We start from the raw sequence: 20,985 nt of genomic DNA, 5'->3' as shown, positions 1-20,985 counted from the left end.
TCTCTCTCTCTCTCTCCCTCCCCCCTCCCCCCCTCCTCCCTGTCTCCCTCCCTCCTCCCTGTCTCCCTCTCTCCCCCTCCTCCCTGTCTCCCTCCCTCCTCCCTCCTCCCTCTCTCCCCCCTGCACCCCCCTCTCCCCCCCCCCCCCCCCCCCCCACCTCTTCCATGAGTCCTACCTGGTAAGGATCCCACAGTTATGAACAATACTCAAGAATCAGGTGAACAAATCCCTTAGAAGCCACTTCCTTCGTAGATTAGTAACATTTTCTTAGGATTCTGCTATGAATCTCTATCTGGCATCTGCTTTTCATACTACCTGTTTTACGTGGTCATTCCAATAAGGTTGCTGTGAATGGTTCTTCTTCCCCCTTTTCTTTGGCCCACCGCCTTCATATCCCTATTGATATTGTTCATGGCATTCCTTGGCCCCTTCTGCCTACCACGGATCCTGAGAATCCTACTCATGGTAGTCTTTTATCTTCCATTCTAATTAGGTGTCCAGACCACACTGGTCTTCTTTCCTCAGATTATATCAATTTGTAAATATGGCTCTACCAGTTCCTGGTTTTTTAATACCCCCCCATTCCTGTGACTTAGTGTCCCTCCTTGGGACAGACATTGTCCTTAATGTCTTTCTGTCGAAGACTAGCAGATTTGTTCATCTGTTTTCCTTCATGTGAATGTTCCAAAGCTATATACAGATACTGGGAGGATTAAACTCTGGTATGGTATGGTTTTAAAATTTCTTGAAACTGCACAGAACATCCCGTAAGCCAAAATATCCTCCATTTGTGCTGCCATCCTTGCCTTGATCTCAATTTCCATTCTAGTCTGCTCCCTAAAAATGCTTCCAAGTATTTAAATGTGTCTTCTCTTTTGAAAGTGGGGTTTGACTGTTGGATGCCTTGCTCATGACAATGAATAGTTACTTCATGCTTGTTATGCTGGATAGTTGCTCCTAGATATTTTACAGTTGAAACTATTTCCAACAGTTTGTCATCAATAGTGTAGTTATAGAGTAGTGGGTTTCTCTTCCTATGTATGCACATTATGTTACATTTATTTGCGTTCAGGGTCAAGTGCCGAAGCCTGCACCAACCATTAATCCTCTGCAGATCATTCCGCAAATTGATACAGTCTTCTGGTGTTGCTACTTTCTTATAGAAAATCACATCATCTGCAAAGAGTTTTAAAGAACTTCCAATGCTTTCTGTTAGATCATTTATATACATTGTAAATGGTAATGGTGCTGTCACACTTCCTTGGGGTATTCCAGAAATTACCATTATATCTGTCGATTTGTGGATGAACAGAGCGAGCTGAGTTTCTCAAACTTGTTTATGTAATCCATGTTGATTTTTATAGAGGAGAGTTTTGTTCCCAAAAAATGTCATAACGCTTAAGCATAAAACATCTTCCATAATTCTACAATCCCAGTGATATAGGCCTATAATTACGTGCATTTGTCCTATGGCCCTTTTTGAAAATGGCAATGAGCTGCGCTTTTTTCCAGTCACTAGGCATCTATGATAAATTGCTGCTGGAAGGGAGAGTAAGTTCTTTCATGTCATCTTTGTAGAACCTTATAGGTATCTCATCTGATCTTGATGGCTTTCCACTACTGTGCGATGGTATTTGCTTTTCTATTCCGCAATCAGTTATCTCAATACCTGCTATTTCGACATTTGTACTATGATTGAAAGGATAGGCCTTGTTCTGATCTGCCACAATGAATCAATGACTGAAGAATGATTTCCGTATTTTGGCCTTCTTTCTATTATCTTCCATTTTGGTGCCAGTATGGTCACTGATTGAGTGAGTAGAGGAAGTCAAGCCGCTTACTGGTTTTACATAAGACTAAAAGCTCTTAGTGTTTTTACTCAAATTGACTGACAAAATGTCGCTTTCAGAGTCATTGAACACCTCTCTGATAGCTCTCCTTACACTCATTTTCGCTCTGTTGAGCTTTTATTTGTCAGCTAGGTTTTGACTTCTGTTGAATCTTTGATGAAGCTGTCTCTTTGTTTACATAACAGTTTTCTAACATGGCTATTAAACCACAGTGGGTCTTTACCATCCCTTAAGACCTTGCTCTGAACGTACCTGTCTAAGACATACTGAATGATGCTTTTGAATTTTTCCATTTGTGTTCCACATATTCGTCTTTGTCATTGAGTATTGGATTCTGACTTCTCAGATACTCTGCAATTTGTACCCTGTCACTCTTGGTAAACAAAAATGTCTTCCTACTTTTCTTAACATTCCTTGTGAAATCCTTAGTCATAGTTGTTACCATAGCCTTATGATTACTGATACCTTACTCTACATTAACTGATCCAATATGATCAGATCTGTTTGTTACTAGGTGGTGTAAGATGTTACCTTAATGATTTGGTTCTAACTATCTGCTGAAACAGTTTCATACAAGGCATTCAGGATAATGTCACATGAGTCCCTGTCTCTGGAACCAGTTTTGATAGCATGACTCACCCAATATATACCTGGCAAGTTGAAGTCACATCCCCATTACAACAGCATTACCAGGAAAATTTTAACAATATTCTGCAGGTTCTCTCTGAAGCACACTACCACTACAGCTCTTGACCTAGGTGGTCAACAAAAGCGTCCAATTATCATTTTTTGATTGGTCTTTGATGCTTAGCTTGATCCAGTTAAATCACCTTTGGAATACATGATTGATGTTGTTCAGTTCTTTACTGCAATGAATACACCATTACCAGTGGCAACTAACCTACACTTACTATAAATATCCCAGTCTGACCATAGAATTTCTCTGCTGTTCACTTCTGGTGTCAACCATCTTGCTGTTATTAATATTATCTTGTGACTCACCCTGTATGTTGTAACCATGAGGCTGCTGTATAATTTCTTTTTAAATATATGACTGGTTTCAGAGACAATTTTCCAGTGTCTGTTCTACATTATAAAAACAGGACAATTTTCATGCAAAAACTATGATTGAAAATTTTGGTATAATGCAAGCGGTGCCTACGAATTTTTGTTAATAGCAGATGATACACACACAAAAATTATAAAACAAATGTCAAAGTATAATATTTTAACTAGATTGGAATGATCATTGAATATAGACAATGGAGAAAAGAGCAGCAATTGATTGCGAAATTACGTTAGTCTCCGGTATGCTCTACATCATCCAATATTGTGTGCTACATGTCGGTTTGGACTAATGTCACTTGTTATTATATGCACTGAATATGGCTGCGTAATAGTTCATATCTAGATCTGCTGTAATAAATGGATGGATTTAGCAATCAGTTGCTGCTCTTTTCTTCATTGTCTAAATATTTTGTTACACACTGGTAGATGCGTGAAGTGAAGTGTCAAAAGTATTATTTTTGTAATAATATATCACAAAAACTCACTCTCTCTTATTTATCTGTGTGTGGCATGAGAAAGAAAGACTGATTGTTGGGGACTGCATCAGGTGAGATTTGGAAACCTGAGAGCTTAAAGGTTGAAGGCAGGGTAATATGCAACACAGAGATTACTACTAAAACACCATGCATGGGTTAATAAGAGTGCGAAGCTAAGTGCATTGTATGTAATAAAGGTGGAAGAGAGTGGTGAAAAATAGATGGGAAAGACAATGAAAGATCTAGAAAATTGAAACGGAAATTAAGAAAGGAGTAGTTACAGTGTAGAAAAGCTGAGACAGAAGAAATTAGCGTAAATTAAGGCCAGGTGGGTGGTGAGATCCTGGGACATGTTGTAGTGCTAGTTCCCACCTGCGGAGTTCTGAGAAACTGTTGGCTGGGGGAAGAATCCCGATGGCGTGTGTGGAAACAGGCGCCGAGCTCACGAATGTCATGTTGTAGAACATGCTCTGCAACAGGATATTGCGAATTGCCAGTTTATACTCTCTCCCTATGCCCATTTTCATCCTAATTGGTAATTTGGCTGTAGCCATGCTGATGTAGAAGGCTGAACAGTGTTTACATAATAGCTGGTACATGACGTGTCATTTCGCAGGTGGCTATCCCTTTGATAGTATATATTTTGCCAGTTACAGGGCTATTATAGATGGTGGTAGGAGGGTGCATAGGGCAAGTCTTGCAGCGGTAATGGTCACGGGGGTAGGAGCCATAGGGTAGGGAGATGGGTGCAGAAGAACCATAGGGTCTGACAAGAATATTGCGGAGATTGGGAGGGCGATGAAAAGCCATTCTAGGTGTGGTGGGCAAAATTTTTGACAGAATGGATCTCATTTCAGGGCATGGTTTTAGGAAGTCATGGCGCTGTTGAAGTAGCTGATTAACACATTCCAGACCAGGATAATAATGAGTCACAAATGGTGTGCTCCGAAGTGCCCCATCCCACCTCTGTTACATACAATGCACTTAGCTTCTTACTCTTATTAACTCGTGCATGATGTTTTAGTAGTAATCTCTGTCTTGCATATTACCCTGTCTTCCACCTTTAAGCTCTCAGGTTTTCAAATCTTGTCTGATACAGTCCCCAACAATCAATCTTTCCTTCTCACCCTGTACGGTAATTTTCCGCTGACCTGTGGTTCTGGGTGGCTTTCCCAAAATATATCCCTTTTCCTAGACCTCTCCAGTCCTTATCCTTTCACCCATCTTCCTTCCCCTTCAACCCTTCTGCCTGAAAAAGGAGCCACTGGCTCTGAAAGCTTACAGCTTACCAATCACAATAATCTTTTATGTGTTTGCTCTGCCATCACTTGGTGTGTGTGTGTGTGTGTGTGTGTGTGTGTGTGTGTGTGTGTGTGTGTGTGTGTGTGTAAAAATAATTTGTTACAATTGTTGCATTGTATTTTTTATATAGCTGATTGATACTAGTGGTTTTTTCATTATTTTGTGTCCACATTACTAGAAGTATAATAAGACTCACAACACAGATTAGAAACTACATAAATTGCCACGTTGCTGTGACATCTGACCACTCAGATATCTTTTTGCATATACAAACTCTTAAATAACTCACATTATTCTTTTTATGATTGCCAATCCTTAAAAACACACAGTAAATATTGTTTTTCTGCATGTTCTTCGACACTTTCAACATCCCTGCTTAAAATATAATGTTTGTTTTCAAATAAATCATGATTTTCACTATTGTACTTAATCACACAGTAAGCAGTTGTCATGTAATATTTTTCGAAAACAGATAAGTTGTGGTAATCGTTTGATAATAGCATTCCTAAATTTCTCAGACATTGATCTTTGCAGACTTCTGTTCAGTATATCCACTAGTTGTCCTTCTATACTATAGTATTTTATCCCAAACAAATCTTCTATGCACCGTTCACTAACATAGTGAAATTTCACACCTATATGAGGCAGTGACAACCATAACACATCATTGTTGATTGCCAGATAGTAGCATTTATCCCTATGTACATGTCCAGATTTTCTCCCAAGACCATTTCAAAACTCTTCCTAAGTCTCTTCAGTATATTTTCAGTTTTCTTCAAGTCTTTTCCTATAATGATTCAATCATCAACTTGCATATCCAAGTACTGATACATTTCTTCAGTTACATCTTTAAATATGCACTAATCTGAATTCGACTGAATTACTCCTTCTGTTTTTTGAAAATTTGTTAGAATTTTATTCCATCTGGATGGAGTTTGTTTAAGTCCATACAGAGCTTTCTTCAAAAGACAGATTTTTCCATCTCCTTCGTATCCTTCAGGTATCTTCATAAAAATCTCTTCATCCAGTTACCATAGAGAAAGGCTGTCTTTTTTCATCAATCAGTCTCACATGGAAATGTTTCTGTGCTGCCTGAGCAAACAGTGGTCTTACTGAACATGTGTCTAGTGCTGAGCTGAATAATTCCTTGAAATCTATACCCATTTCTTGTTAACAATCTCTGACAATCAGTCTGGCCTTCAGTTGACCATCATGTTTGACTTTAATGGTCTGTTTGCTTCTTAAGATCTCATTCCCTTTTGCATCCTCTGGATTGACCAACTTCCACATTTCATTCCGTTAGAGAGATTTCTCTTCTTTATCTATTGCTTATCTAGACATTAATATATTCTTTCTGTCTCTAAGAGTGTGGTTTCTTGCGTCTTCAGTGCATGCTCTTTCTTCTTGATTTTTCTTCTCCTTTATTTCCTTGGTATTTAATTTCATTTATGTGATTGTTAGTGTCATTTGATAGTTTCTTTTGTCACATACTGTTCAAATTTGACATCTCTTGACACAACAGTATTCCTTCTATCTGCAACAATCAGTCTGTAGCCATTTGGAGCTTAACCAACCAAATTGTGTGGATTACTTGTTTCATCTAATTTCTTCAAGTGGCTTAGATTTTTGGCAAAAACTCTTTATCCAAAAATTTCAAGTTTTGACATATCTTGTGTTTTCCCAACCCATTTGTCTGCAGGTGTGGCACTGATTGATAGTTGGGCTCATATTGATCAATATGTAGCTGTGAGCGTTGCCCCTTCCCATAACTCTTTCTTCAGTTTGTTATCGAATATTGTTGCTCTTGCCTTGTTCATTATTGTCACATTTAGTCTCTCTGCTTTCCCATTAACTTGAGGACTATAAGGAATACTGTAGTCTAGCACAGTTCCGTTTCCTTCACACCAATTCATAAACTTGTGGCTGGTGTATTCACCACCTTTATCGAATCTTATATTTGACACTTTCAGATTGAACTAGTCTTCACTTTCTAACACACATTTTATTATCAGTTTTGCAGCCTCTGACTTGCAGCATAACAAATAAGTTACACAAAAATGAGTGAAACTATCCAATACTGTCATGTAATATCTATATTCATGAAATGTTGGGGGTTCTGTGTGTCCACAGATGGCAGTATGTATTATTTCAAGTGGTGTTGTTGCTCTTTTTCTCACAGTAGAAAACGACTTTCTTGTTAGCTTAGCTCTCACACAGGCTTCACGCAATTTTTCTGCTGAGTATAAAATGTTAAGAACTCCAGTGCACATTCTCTTGATCTGTGAAGTACAGCATATGTCTGGATGACCTAGCTTGTGATCCCATTCTTGTTTTGCTTCTTGTATCAGTAGTGATTACATTCCTGATTTACTATTCACTTTTTATAATCCATTTCTTGTTTTATGTCATTTAAAAATGAGTATTTTGTCTTTTGAACCTAATGTTTAGTAAACACAAATGTACAGTACTACTCAGTTGAGGAACATTTTTAACATCTTTGAGAACACAGTTATCACGCACAAAGTTGTCTGTTGCTACTATTTTCATTCATCCAGCTTGTTTGACAACTTTCACAACATATCATAGTATTTCACAATTGTTAATTTGTCCACTTCATTAAACATATGTCCTGTATTTGCACTATCATCAACCATGATCATATCTTTTTTCTCATTGTCTTCTTGTGAAACCTTTTCTTCATTACATTCATACACAATTGGTGCAGTGTCTTTATTGATGTCTTGTTTCTTGCTTTCTCGAGTGACTAGATCTTGTTTAACAATATAAAACAATATAAGGAAAAGATAGTGCTACTTACAATAACCAAAACGGCCTTGCTGTGCTGGTACTGCGAACGGCTGAAAGCAAGGGGAAACTACAGCCGTACTTTTTCCCGAGGGCATGCAGCTTTACTGTATGATTACATGATGATGGCGTCCTCTTGGGTAAAATATTCCGGAGGTAAAATAGTCCCCCATTCGGATCTCCGGGCGGGGACTACTCAAGAGGATGTCGTTATCAGGAGAAAGAAAACTGGCGTTCTACGGATCGGAGCGTGGAATGTCAGATCCCTTAATCGGGCAGGTAGGTTAGAAAATTTAAAAAGGGAAATGGATAGGTTGAAGTTAGATATAGTGGGAATTAGTGAAGTTCGGTGGCAGGAGGAACAAGACTTCTGGTCAGGTGACTACAGGGTTATAAACACAAAATCAAATAGGGGTAATGCAGGAGTAGGTTTAATAATGAATAGGAAAATAGGAATGCGGGTAAGCTACTACAAACAGCATAGTGAACGCATTATTGTGGCCAAGATAGATACGAAGCCCACGCCTACTACAGTAGTACAAGTTTATATGCCAACTAGCTCTGCAGATGACGAAGAAATTGAAGAAATGTATGATGAAATACAAGAAATTATTCAGATTGTGAAGGGAGACCAAAATTTAATAGTCATGGGTGACTGGAATTCGAGTGTAGGAAAAGGGAGAGAAGGAAACATAGTAGGTGAATATGGATTGGGGGACAGAAATGAAAGAGGAAGCCGCCTGGTCGAATTTTGCACAGAGCACAACATAATCATAACTAACACTTGGTTTAAGAATCATGAAAGAAGGTTGTATACATGGAAGAACCCTGGAGATACTAAAAGGTATCAGATAGATTATATAATGGTAAGACAGAGATTTAGGAACCAGGTTTTAAATTGTAAGACATTTCCAGGGGCAGATGTGGACTCTGACCACAATCTATTGGTTATGACCTGTAGATTAAAACTGAAGAAACTGCAAAAAGGTGGGAATTTAAGGAGATGGGACCTGGATAAACTAAAAGAACCAGAGGTTGTACAGAGATTCAGGGAGAGCATAAGGGAGCAATTGACAGGAATGGGGGAAATAAATACAGTAGAAGAAGAATGGGTAGCTTTGAGGGATGAAGTAGTGAAGGCAGCAGAGGATCAAGTAGGTAAAAAGACGAGGGCTAGTAGAAATCCTTGGGTAACAGAAGAAATATTGAATTTCATTGATGAAAGGAGAAAATATAAAAATGCAGTAAATGAAGCAGGCAAAAAGGAATACAAACGTCTCAAAAATGAGATCGACAGGAAGTGCAAAATGGCTAAGCAGGGATGGCTAGAGGACAAATGTAAGGATGTAGAGGCCTATCTCACTAGGGGTAAGATAGATACCGCCTACAGGAAAATTAAAGAGACCTTTGGAGATAAGAGAACGACTTGTATGAATATCAAGAGCTCAGATGGAAACCCAGTTCTAAGCAAAGAAGGGAAAGCAGAAAGGTGGAAGGAGTATATAGAGGGTCTATACAAGGGCGATGTACTTGAGGACAATATTAGGGAAATGGAAGAGGATGTAGATGAAGATGAAATGGGAGATATGATACTGCGTGAAGAGTTTGACAGAGCACTGAAAGACCTGAGTCGAAACAAGGCCCCCGGAGTAGACAATATTCCATTGGAACTACTGACGGCCGTGGGAGAGCCAGTCCTGACAAAACTCTACCATCTGGTGAGCAAGATGTATGAAACAGGCGAAATACCCTCAGACTTCAAGAAGAATATAATAATTCCAATCCCAAAGAAAGCAGGTGTTGACAGATGTGAAAATTACCGAACTATCAGCTTAATAAGTCACAGCTGCAAAATACTAACACGAATTCTTTACAGACGAATGGAAAAACTAGTAGAAGCCAACCTCGGGGAAGATCAGTTTGGATTCCGTAGAAACACTGGAACACATGAGGCAATACTGACCTTACGACTTATCTTAGAAGAAAGATTAAGGAAAGGCAAACCTACGTTTCTAGCATTTGTAGACTTAGAGAAAGCTTTTGACAATGTTGACTGGAATACTCTCTTTCAAATTCTAAAGGTGGCAGGGGTAAAATACAGGGAGCGAAAGGCTATTTACAATTTGTACAGAAACCAGATGGCAGTTATAAGAGTCGAGGGACATGAAAGGGAAGCAGTGGTTGGGAAGGGAGTAAGACAGGGTTGTAGCCTCTCCCCGATGTTGTTCAATCTGTATATTGAGCAAGTAGTAAAGGAAACAAAAGAAAAATTCGGAGTAGGTATTAAAATTCATGGAGAAGAAATAAAAACTTTGAGGTTCGCCGATGACATTGTAATTCTGTCAGAGACAGCAAAGGACTTGGAAGAGCAGTTGAATGGAATGGACAGTGTCTTGAAAGGAGGATATAAGATGAACATCAACAAAAGCAAAACAAGGATAATGGAATGTAGTCGAATTAAGTCGGGTGATGCTGAGGGAATTAGATTAGGAAATGAGGCACTTATAGTAGTGAAGGAGTTTTGCTATTTGGGGAGCAAAATAACTGATGATGGTCGAAGTAGAGAGGATATAAAATGTAGGCTGGCAATGGCAAGGAAAGCGTTTCTGAAGAAGAGAAATTTGTTAACATCCAGTATAGATTTAAATGTCAGGAAGTCATTTCTGAAAGTATTCGTATGGAGTGTAGCCATGTATGGAAGTGAAACATGGACGATAAATAGTTTGGACAAGAAGAGAATAGAAGCTTTCGAAATGTGGTGCTACAGAAGAATGCTGAAGATTAGATGGGTAGATCACATAACTAATGAGGAAGTATTGAATAGGATTGGGGAGAAGAGAAGTTTGTGGCACAACTTGACCAGAAGAAGGGATCGGTTGGTAGGACATGTTCTGAGGCATCAAGGGATCACCAATTTAGTATTGGAGGGCAGCGTGGAGGGTAAAAATCGTAGAGGGAGACCAAGAGATGAATACACTAAGCAGATTCAGAAGGATGTAGGTTGCAGTAGGTACTGGGAGATGAAAAAGCTTGCACAGGATAGAGTAGCATGGAGAGCTGCATCAAACCAGTCTCAGGACTGAAGACCACAACAACAACAACCATAAAGATAACATTTCAAGTTGCAGACAAGCACAACAAAGACAAACTTATGTATAGATTCTCCTGTAGCCTTCATCAGAAAAGAAAACACACACACACACACACACACACACACACACACACACACACACACACACACTAACAACCACACCACACCTCACACACCCATGACCGTCTTCTCCGGCACCTCAGAATGGAGTGCATTGGCATTGCATTATAGTACCTGTTCAAAAACTATTTTTATTTCTGTTATATGAAATATGAGCTAATTTTGTCAGGTATTTGTCTCATGTATGGTATGACTGAATATTTTGGTTTCATTTCTTTTTCTCTCTTTTATTAAAGTTATTTCTGTTTTATAGTTCTTATTTTTCTTATGTCTATAGATTACATTGACTAATTCAGAATTGTATCCGTGTTGTATGGCCATGTGTCTCAAGGTATTAAGCTCGATTTCATTGTTCTTATCAGATAGTGGTAAATGTATTGTGTTCTCTATCATGGCATGGAAAACCACTTTTTCATTTGTTGTGGGATTGCATGGGGTATTGTGGATTATGTTACCAGACTGAGTTGATTTCCAAAAAAACATTAAATGTATGAGTTCCATTTTCTTGTGGATAGTGACATCTCAAAACTTTATGCTCCTCTCTTTTTCATATTTGTTGACTGCAATTTAATGATTATATCTGTCACTTACTTTAAGTTATTTCAAAGATTTAAAAACACAATTGTTACAATTTTTTGTTGCTCAGTTGTTTCAGATTTTTCCAATTTAATAAAATCAGCTAATAGTTTTAACATTTTGTGAGTTATTTGAGTGTGAGAAACTGAAAATTTATCAGCTTATGAGCAGAGGTTTGTTTTAAAATGGACTTTTTGATGAAATATGTGGTCACAAGTGGACTTGCACCTAAAAGTTTTTCGGTGTGGCAACTGAAGAGTAAAAGTATCATATTCTCTTATCCGATGGAACGAATTTCAACAACTGGTTATTAAGAAACTGAAACTTTTACCATTTATGCAAGCAAATTATCTCACAAAGGAGGAATTTGTGGATGGGGAGGGGGACACTCAGCATGTTGCAAAGGAAACACGGTTGGCTTAACCAGATCAGAAATATAAGTCTCATCTTTTTCAACGCATTGTCAACAGTCACTTGGAATCTGCTAAAGATAGGGTAACCTCTTTTGATGTATGTATTGTGTGCAGTATGTTTGAGGAATTGCTAGTCTACTTTTGTTGACAAAACCAAATTCATATTATTGAGGAAAATGTCCTTGTTTCATAAAGTGCCTAGCATCCAGCACACATTGGTCTATCAATTACTCATATGATTTTGAACGCATCCCTGTTGGTTTCTGAACATTTTTGATCAAATTATAAGTTGATTTCTGAACGAATCGCAAGTTGATTTTTGAATGTGTGCATAGTCTACATGATGTCTCTGCCAGGGGAATCCCCGTCGCATCTAGAAATAAACTTCCCTGCAGACACAAGGGGACAGGTCTACACGAGCTGAGCGAATAAAGCCGAAAGGGTGAATGACAATCACTGTTTATGTGGTTGACTGGGTTTGCAAATGATCAGCGTTGTTATAATTACTAGCAAATTGCATAGATTCAGATTACCAGAGTGGAAATAAATGACTAACAGGAATAACAGGCAACTAAGATTATGTATTGTCTTCTCCATGTATCCAAGAAATTGAAATTTTGACAGAATATTTTTGGACAGACTGGTACACTACTAAGGGCCAGTTATACAGTCCATGGCTAGCAGCCACTAAAGATCTATTCTGGAAGTAGCACGGAAAACGCGTGTACGAATATTTAATAACTCCTATCCGGAGAACAAATGCGAGATAACTAAACCAGTGATTGTGGCAGGGTTAGTGAAGTTAACCAGGGAATAAAGTTTGACACTGGCAGGAATAGTTACAGAATTACTTATGACAAGATTGTTTGTTAGAACAAGGAAGGAGAAGAAATGGAGACTCTCGCAAATTACGGAAGAATATGACGATTCCAAATTTATATAAAAATTTCATACTACTACTTTTCGATCTCATGTTTCAGAAGCCAGAGAGTATGAATGAAATCTGAAACTATTTCCTAACATAAAACCTTTTGCTTGTAGTAGGCCTAATAGGCATTTTATATTGTTACTACATGAATTTTATTCTTTTGTGTTATAAAAATGACCATTTGTGCCAAAACAGTCTCGTTTATTTGGTGTGTGTAACAATTGCTGCAATATTAGGCAGACCTATTTCGTTTTATCTAGCAGACAGTGACAAAATAGATGTAATCAGATCGAGAAACGACACCAGTCTTGGGTACTCTTTGTATTAACAGCTTTTCTAGTATTAGACAGCGACATTTCGATTTTTAATGTCGCAAATCGTTGACGAACTTTGATGAGGTAATAGATTCTTTCCAGCAAGGAAAGTATGCCATATAAAGCAGTGGCAAGATTAGAGAGAGAGAGAGAGAGAGAGAGAGAGAGAGAGCGCTAGGACTTAAGGATTGAAGAAATGTTTACTGCCTTGCTTGTCTCTTGTCTTTACTCGTTTTATGTGAGGGGCAGGATGTCAAACTGGCCGATTGGGTGCAGGAGAGGTACCTCAGGACATTTTAATTTCAACTGGCCTGAATATAGTTTGATTGCACCCACTACAAAATTTACACGTTTGAATTCCACAGAGCAAAATACAGAGACGTTCGATGGAAGAATTCTGTGAAGAGGCATGGCACTGCAGTTCGGTACACTTAAGACCAAATAACATGTCTTACATTCCCTCAATCATATACTTTTTATGTATCAGACCCTTCAGAAAGGTGTGCGGTACAATTTGAAGATATTTTTGAAAAGTTGATTTTTTAAATTTTTTGCGTCCTACCTTAAACGCTCGAGGGAGGGGGAGAACCTCTATGTAATATTGGCCCTGTTCGGAAATATCGTAGATCCTGACCTGATGCGCAGAGCAGTCTGAGTTATAGTGGGGAGGTGGTAATCTCCACGTGACCCGTGTTTACGTTAAGTGATTTTGCTGTTTCCTCTTCGTTTATTACTCTCACGTCAAATGAAAACAAAATGGATTTCTGTGGACAGGAGCTATCAAGTGAATTAAAATACATTCACATAATTATGGAAGGCTAAAATAAGTTATTAGTTTCAGATTTTATTTTGTTTCAACATTTCTGATAGTCAAGCGTTAATCACCTTGCAGAACAAGGAAGTTATCTTTGTCAGTTTGTTAAAGAAATTTGACTTTTATTAATCTTTTCTGCTGAGGCAGTCAGTTTATTTGAAACGAAGTGTTTAATTCCGCACGTATGGCATTATGCCATAATAAAGAACCAAACATGAGATAATGCAGTACTGGTAATCCAAGAAAATTTGCATCTGAATCTGGACATACGAATGTGCCCTTTAAGCCGAATTATGCATTTTAGTAGGGTTCACAAAATTCCCATGCTCGTTGAGTATCTTCCAACGTCTTGTTTCTTTTATGACATAATGTAAGATCTTTTAATGTTTTACACATACGAACATATGGGCTTCCTGCGTCATTGTAGCTGCGCAAGCGCGGCGACGCCTGTCATCTGGCGCAACTGCTGAAACGAATCCCTTTCTAACAGGTCACGGGAAAATATTCCAAATGGTTGTTTGAAAAGCGTTACTTTCAAGTACAGTAAATTTCCTTTTACACAAGATGAACTCTGTCCGCCAATGTCCGATGAATTTCTTAAATCCCAGAGCGTTTGACTCTCATTCAAAATTCGAATCTTTGAGAACAACCATTTAGAATATTTTCGAGCCCAGTAGATCAGACATTTATGTCGTTGTTAAAAATTTTACTGTCACATTTGTATGATGTATCTTAAAGTGTAACATGCGCAAAAAAGATCAACATTATGTGTGAAAGCTTAGCTTCTCTTGCAGCTTATTAATCTTAGAGGCCAATATTATATGCTTCGTGAAAGCTTTTCTTTTCTTTTGGCAACACCATGAATATTAATTTAAACCATTACCTTTCCCTATTTGTGTGTTCGCACTCCTTAACAGTGATGTAGCTATTGGCCGACTACATCACGTGTCCTATGCTCTGAATGTCCCCTGTCATCGGCTGGCGAGATCGTTTGACATGAGCTACGACTGGCTTACAAAAGCGCATCGCAATCTCGATCTCAATCCTTTGGAAAGTAACTTGCGGTGTTTGGTGGAATCGAATTTATACTTTCGTAATACGAAATATGCAGTGCGCATGTTGCTGCACATCAGACATCTTTCCAAAATGTGTTTTTCCCCTGAGTTTCATTTTCTAAAGTGCCGGGAAATTCTACGCCGGTGTATAAAACCACAACCATTGAAAATATTTATAAGTTTTACCGTTCCGAGGAAAAGTATACTGTTACTTAACACGGTAAAAGTGTATTTTTAACCAGGAAATCCGGGAAAAATCTGGGATTTTTTTTTCCTCGTCCACGTACACACCCTGTTTGGGGAACTCATTGACCTTTACTTGTCGTCATTGTGGAAAACCTGGCCACAAAAGGGCTAACTGCAAAGATAAGTTACCAAAGAGGAACCCGGGAACCACAATTCGGTGATCGTGGATAATGTCAAAGAGAAAGATAGTTGTTGTTTTTCAGCATTAAGTGAAGATCAGTCACTGAACAACATACATTGGTTCTTGGGCTCTGGAGCAATGGAACTCTTGATTAACAGTAAAATACCTCTCACTGATTTAAAGAAACTGGAACAACCAATTAAAATTAAATTAGTTAAGACAGGCATTTTTCTTGTGCCTGAAATAAAAGGAGAAAATGAAGTCACTATAGATTGTAAAAGTAAATGAAATTCAGATAACGATTAAGGATGTTTTGTCAGGGCCTGATCCTAGTTATAATTTGCTGGCAGTTAAAAAATTGGAAATGAATGGTTTTAGTATCACATGTGAAAGAACTGAAGGTTTAATTAAAACGGGAAAGAAAAACATTGCCATTGCAAATAGAAATGAATCTCAGCTATATGTTTTAAATTTTTTTTCCAGTGTAAAGCCTTTTGGCTGTTTCAACTGAAAGTAATGTGAAACTATGGCACAGCAAATTAGGCCATTTCAGTTATGATAGTATTAAACGCTTCCATTCACAAGTTGATGGTATGGAACTGAAAATTTCATAATCCCCATGGTACGATGCTCAGATTGTGTCAATGGAAAACAATCACAGCTGCCATACAATCACACTAGGAAATGTGCCATCAGATATCTTGAGTTGTTCCACGGTGGCATGTGCGAGCCAATCTAACCGGAATTGCTTGACAGAAAGAAGTATGTGGTCATGTTTGTCGACAACTTTACACATTTCACAGTGGCCTGTGCACTGGAATCCGAAATCTGAGGTAACTTGCTACCTGAATATGTTTCACGCCATGGCTACAGCTCATTTCAAGTTGAAGATCAGCAGACTGCACTGTGACAGTAGTCATGAATAAATGTCAAACGAGTTGATGCAGTTTTTTGAAGAACATGGAATACATTTAGAGTTTACAATCAGATATATTCATCAGCAAAATGATATCTCGGAACAAACAGATCTTTCATTGAGAAAGCTCTGTGTTTGATGCTTCAGTGTAAATTAAGATGATGTCCTGGTCAGAAGCTGTTTGTACTGCCATATACCTACTTAATAGAAGTCCTATTGCAGGTTTGGAAAGAAAGGTTCCTGCAGCTTTGTAGTACAACAAGAAACCTAACTTGAGTAAGCTGAGAATATTTAGAAGTATTGCCTGTCTACTGGTACCAAAGGAATGAAGAACAGGGATGTTCGACAGCAAGCCCTTGAAATGCTACTGATGTGCAGAGGAAGGAAAAATATTTACAGAAAGGAACATTTGTTTTCTTTGAAGGAAGATTTGACTTTGAAAATACACCGATTGAGGACTAGGTTCCAGAACCCATACAGAAGTCATCAGAGAAGGAACACAAAAACAATAATGAAGGAGAATTCACTGAAGAAAATGTTACATCAGATGATGGGGTCATGAAAGAATTCCCATACCAGAACTGACCAGTGTTGAAGATGAAACTGGAAAGGAAGCTGTTTGACATTCTACCAGCAAGAGGAATCATCTTAAATACATGTATGACTATGCTGTTCTTGTACTGAATGCTGAATTATTGGTCAAAGCTGTACTGGATGAAACTGACTGTAAAGAAAAATAAGGCTTGAATCTTTATTAAATTGTTACCCCCCTGGAAGGAAGGCCATCAGCAGTAAGTGGGTGTTAAAATTGAAGCAGGACAATAATGGAAATACTATAAGACACAAGGCTAGACTTGTGGAATCGTTCATACATGGTTATTCCTGAAGAAGTAGCTTTCCTAAAGAATTGAAAGACGAAACTGGTTTGGTTCGCAGGCTACAGAGGTCTTCATATGGCATAAACCAAGCACCATTAGCATGGAATCATTCTGCTCGCACATTTATTATCACTATAAGATACACTCAGTTAGTAACAGATAAATGTCTTTACTGTGTGATTTTAAAGGAATCGTCATTTACATTGCTCTTTATGTTGATGACATTCTGATGGCAGGAAATAATAGAGAGGAAGTGGACAAAGTGAAATTTAAGTTAAAGCAGAAGTTTACATAAAGGAGCTGGGATAACCACAGTCATACTAGGGAATTGAGATTTTAAGGACCAAATGAGAAATGTATCTGAGCCAAATGTCATATTTGAAGAGTTCGCCACAACAGTTCAACATGCAAGATTGTAACCTGGTCAGGACACCTCTGAAAGTTAAACTGGAAATCAGTGAAGGAAAAAGGGTTGATAAGCCATGCAGAGTTGATCAGATGTTTGATGTATGCAGTGACAGCAACAAGACCTGATTCATGTGCTGTGAACAACTTCTTGAGCAGATACCACAACAGTCCATTGGAAGAACTATCGAGATACTTTAAAAGAGCTTTGAGACATATCAAAGGAAGCATCAATATCAAACTACATTAACGAGAAGGGAATCAAGAAGTTCTTCTGGGTTATGCTGATGTAAACTTGGAACAAAAAGGTAGACACAAGATCTAGCTCTGGTTATCTGTCACAGTCTTTTGGAAACACCCTGTTTTGGGCTACATAGATGGCAACAACTGATACTGAGTTAGTGTGGTTGAAATACTTGCAGGATGATATTCCAATTCCATCCCAGCTTCCAGTTCATACACACTTTTGCATCACCCTGATTCCCTAGAACTCCTGAAGATAGCCATTGACTGTGCGTATTGTATCACAGACACAGTCCCTTTGACTGTTCAGAGATGTCACTAAACCCACCCAAAGATGTAAACAACCATGTATGAGCAGCGCCTATTAGACGGAGGTGGTCTAATAGCCAATCAGTTCCAGTCATTCCATGAGGAAGGAGGTACACGGCTCGTGTTGCCTATAGTAAGTGGTTCAATCATGTCCGCATTGTTGCTTTGTGCCAGGAAGGGCTCTCAACAAGTGAAGTGTCCAGGCACGTCCGAGTGAGCCAAAGCAATGTTGTTCGGACATGGAGGAGATACAGAGAGACAGGAACTGTTGATGACATGCCTCGCTCAGGCCGCCCAATTGCAGTGGATGACCGCTACCTACGGATTATGACTCGGAGGAAGCCTGACAGCAATGCCACCACGTTGAATAATGCTCTTCGTGCAGCCACCGGGCATTGTGTTAAGACTCAAACTGTGTCCAATAAGCTGCATAATGCGCTATCACGAGACCATGCAGCGCGGTACAGATGGGCCCAACAGCATGCAGAATGGACCGCTCAGGATCGGCATCATGTTCTCTTCACCAATGGGTGTCGCATATGCCTTCAACCAGGCAATCGTCGGAGATGTTGTTGGAGGCAACACGGTCAGTCTGAACGCCTTAGACACACTGTCCAGCGAGTGCAGCAAGGTGGAGGTTCCCTGCTGTTTTGGGGAGGCATTATGTGGGGCCGACATATGCCGTTGCTGGCCATGGAAGGCACCGTAACAGCTGTACAATATGTGAATGCCATCCTCCGACCAATAGTGCAATCATATCAGCAGCATATTGGCGAGGCATTCATCTTCATGGATGACAATTCACACCCCCACTGTGCACATCTTGTGAATGACTTCTTTCAGACATCCCTTGACAAGAGACTAGCATGTTCTCCAGACATGAACCCTATTGAACAGGCCTGGGACAGATTGAAAAGGGCGGTAAGTAACTTCAAAGATTTAAAAGCCTGCTTGTTTCCATTTTTCATTGCTCAGTTGTTTCAGTATTTTTTTTCCCCAATTTAATGAAGTTAACTAATGTTTTTAGCATTTTGTGAGTTGTTTAAGAGTAAGAAACTGAAAATTTATCAATATTTAATGCTTAATTGCTTTATATATTTATTGGAGTTCATTGAATTTCTGGTGAATTTTGGATGCCTTTTCTTTTGTGCCGTTGAAGAAATTAATTGTGTCATTGGGCTTTCTGTTAGTAAAGGGGCGAATGGTCTTTCAGACCATGACGCACAAATTTTAACGCTAGAAGGTTTTTGTATTCAAACAAATGTTACACTTTATAACAAACTATGTAGAAAAGCTAATCCGGTAGCAATTAAGAGTTTTTTAAACCTCATTAAAGAACAAGAGTGGCAGGATGTTTATAGTGCCTATAATGTAGATGACAAATATAATGCTTTCCTTAACATATTTCTCATGCTCTTTGGAAGTTGCTTTCCATTAGAACGTTCTAAACAGGGTACTAGCAGTAAAAGGCAGCCTGGATGGCTGGCTAGTGAGATAACAATATCGTGTAGAACAAAGTGGGAATTATATCAAAATGTTAGAAGTAGTCAAAATTGAGCTACAATAGCCCATTACAAACAGTGCTGTAAGGTGCTTAAAAATGTTACTAGGAAGGCAGAGTATGTGGCATGCAAATAGAATAGCTGATTCACAGGATAAAATTAAAACCATATGGTCAGTCGTGAAGGAAGTGTGTAGTCAGCAGCAAAAAGATTGACAGTATAAAGTCAGTTCATAGCAAAAATATTTCTGTTACTGATAAGTCAGATGTATGTACAGTATTTAACAATCACTTTTTGATAATTGCTGGTGAACTCATTTCTACAGGGAATTATACACTGAAAAGCCAAAGAAATTGGTACACGTGCCTAATATCGTGTAGGGGCCCCGCGAGCATGCAGAAGTGCCGCAATACAATGTGGCATGGACTCGACTTGTCCGAAGTAGTGCTGGAGGGCATTGACACTATGAATCCTGCAAGGCTGTCCATAAATCCATAAAAATACGAGGGGGTGTGGAGGTCTCTTCTGAACAGCACGTTGCAATGCATCCCAGATATATATACAATAATGTTCATGCGTGGGGAGTTTGGTGACCAGTGGAAGTGTTTAAACTCAGAAGAGTATTCCTGCAGCCACCCTGTAGCAATTCTAGATGTGTGGGGTTGTAATCTCCCTCCTCATTTCTGGTTCCAGCTATTGTCCACAATAAGAAACGTATTTTATGAAAATATTTGAGAGGAGCAAAGATTACAATAAACTTTCTGATTTACTTAGCTTCTCATGTTGAGTTGGCTCCAGTTCTTCTTTCTAGGGGTCTGATTCTTGAAGCTGAAAACTTACATTTTAGGTCCTCACAGTTGTTGTTCCAGAATGTTTGTTTTTACGTAAATATATTTTCTCACATTTTAGTATATCATACAGTCTTTTGATTTTTTACATTAACAAAGCCAAAACGACATTGTTCTCGCAAAAATATGTCCTATCACATCAGAGGTATGCTTACGACTCTCACACTTCGCGGAAATAACAATATTCCAAAGGTTGTACAATTTTTCTCAACAAATGAATTTCTACTAGCTTTAATTTCAATTATTATTTCATAAATGAACCCAGAATTAACATAGTAAACAGTTCAGGATTCGCATAATTAATAATAGAAATTTTAAGTGTGCCAAAAATTCATAATTTCGAATGTTTCTAAAAAATGGTTTTAACTGTACATTCAGAACTAGTACTTATCGATTATAACATCGAAACTAAAATATTTTATAAAGTGATTCCATTTCATAAATTTTACCTTGAAATATAACATACAGTACTGTGTATAAAATTATATGAAAGTTTTCAGAAAAGCAACTGAGATAATATTGACCTGTCCAAAATTCGAAAAATAATGCTGGTATTGACAACTACTGTTGAGGAAAATTAATGCTAGAGGAGTATGTCCCATTACAGGGTGTCTCATTGTCCTGCCGGAATTGCCCAACTGTGTCCGAATGCACAAATGACATGAATGGATGCAGGTGATCAGACAGAATGGTTCCATACATGTC

At 38.5% G+C, this 20,985-nt stretch overlaps 1 protein-coding gene across 4 annotated transcripts in view; it reads left to right on the top strand.

The window, feature by feature from the left end:
* LOC126483972 (centromere protein I-like) overlaps positions 1-20,985 on the top strand; it is a 393,190-nt gene that overhangs the window by 202,246 nt on the left and 169,959 nt on the right. The gene's annotated exons all lie outside the window — the stretch shown is intronic.

The sequence above is a fragment of the Schistocerca serialis genome, chromosome 1 (genome assembly GCF_023864345.2).
Source record: "Schistocerca serialis cubense isolate TAMUIC-IGC-003099 chromosome 1, iqSchSeri2.2, whole genome shotgun sequence".
Classification (NCBI taxonomy): domain Eukaryota; kingdom Metazoa; phylum Arthropoda; class Insecta; order Orthoptera; family Acrididae; genus Schistocerca; species Schistocerca serialis.
The sequence above is the reverse complement of the archived record's forward strand: the minus strand, read 5'-3'. Positions and strand labels throughout refer to the sequence as shown.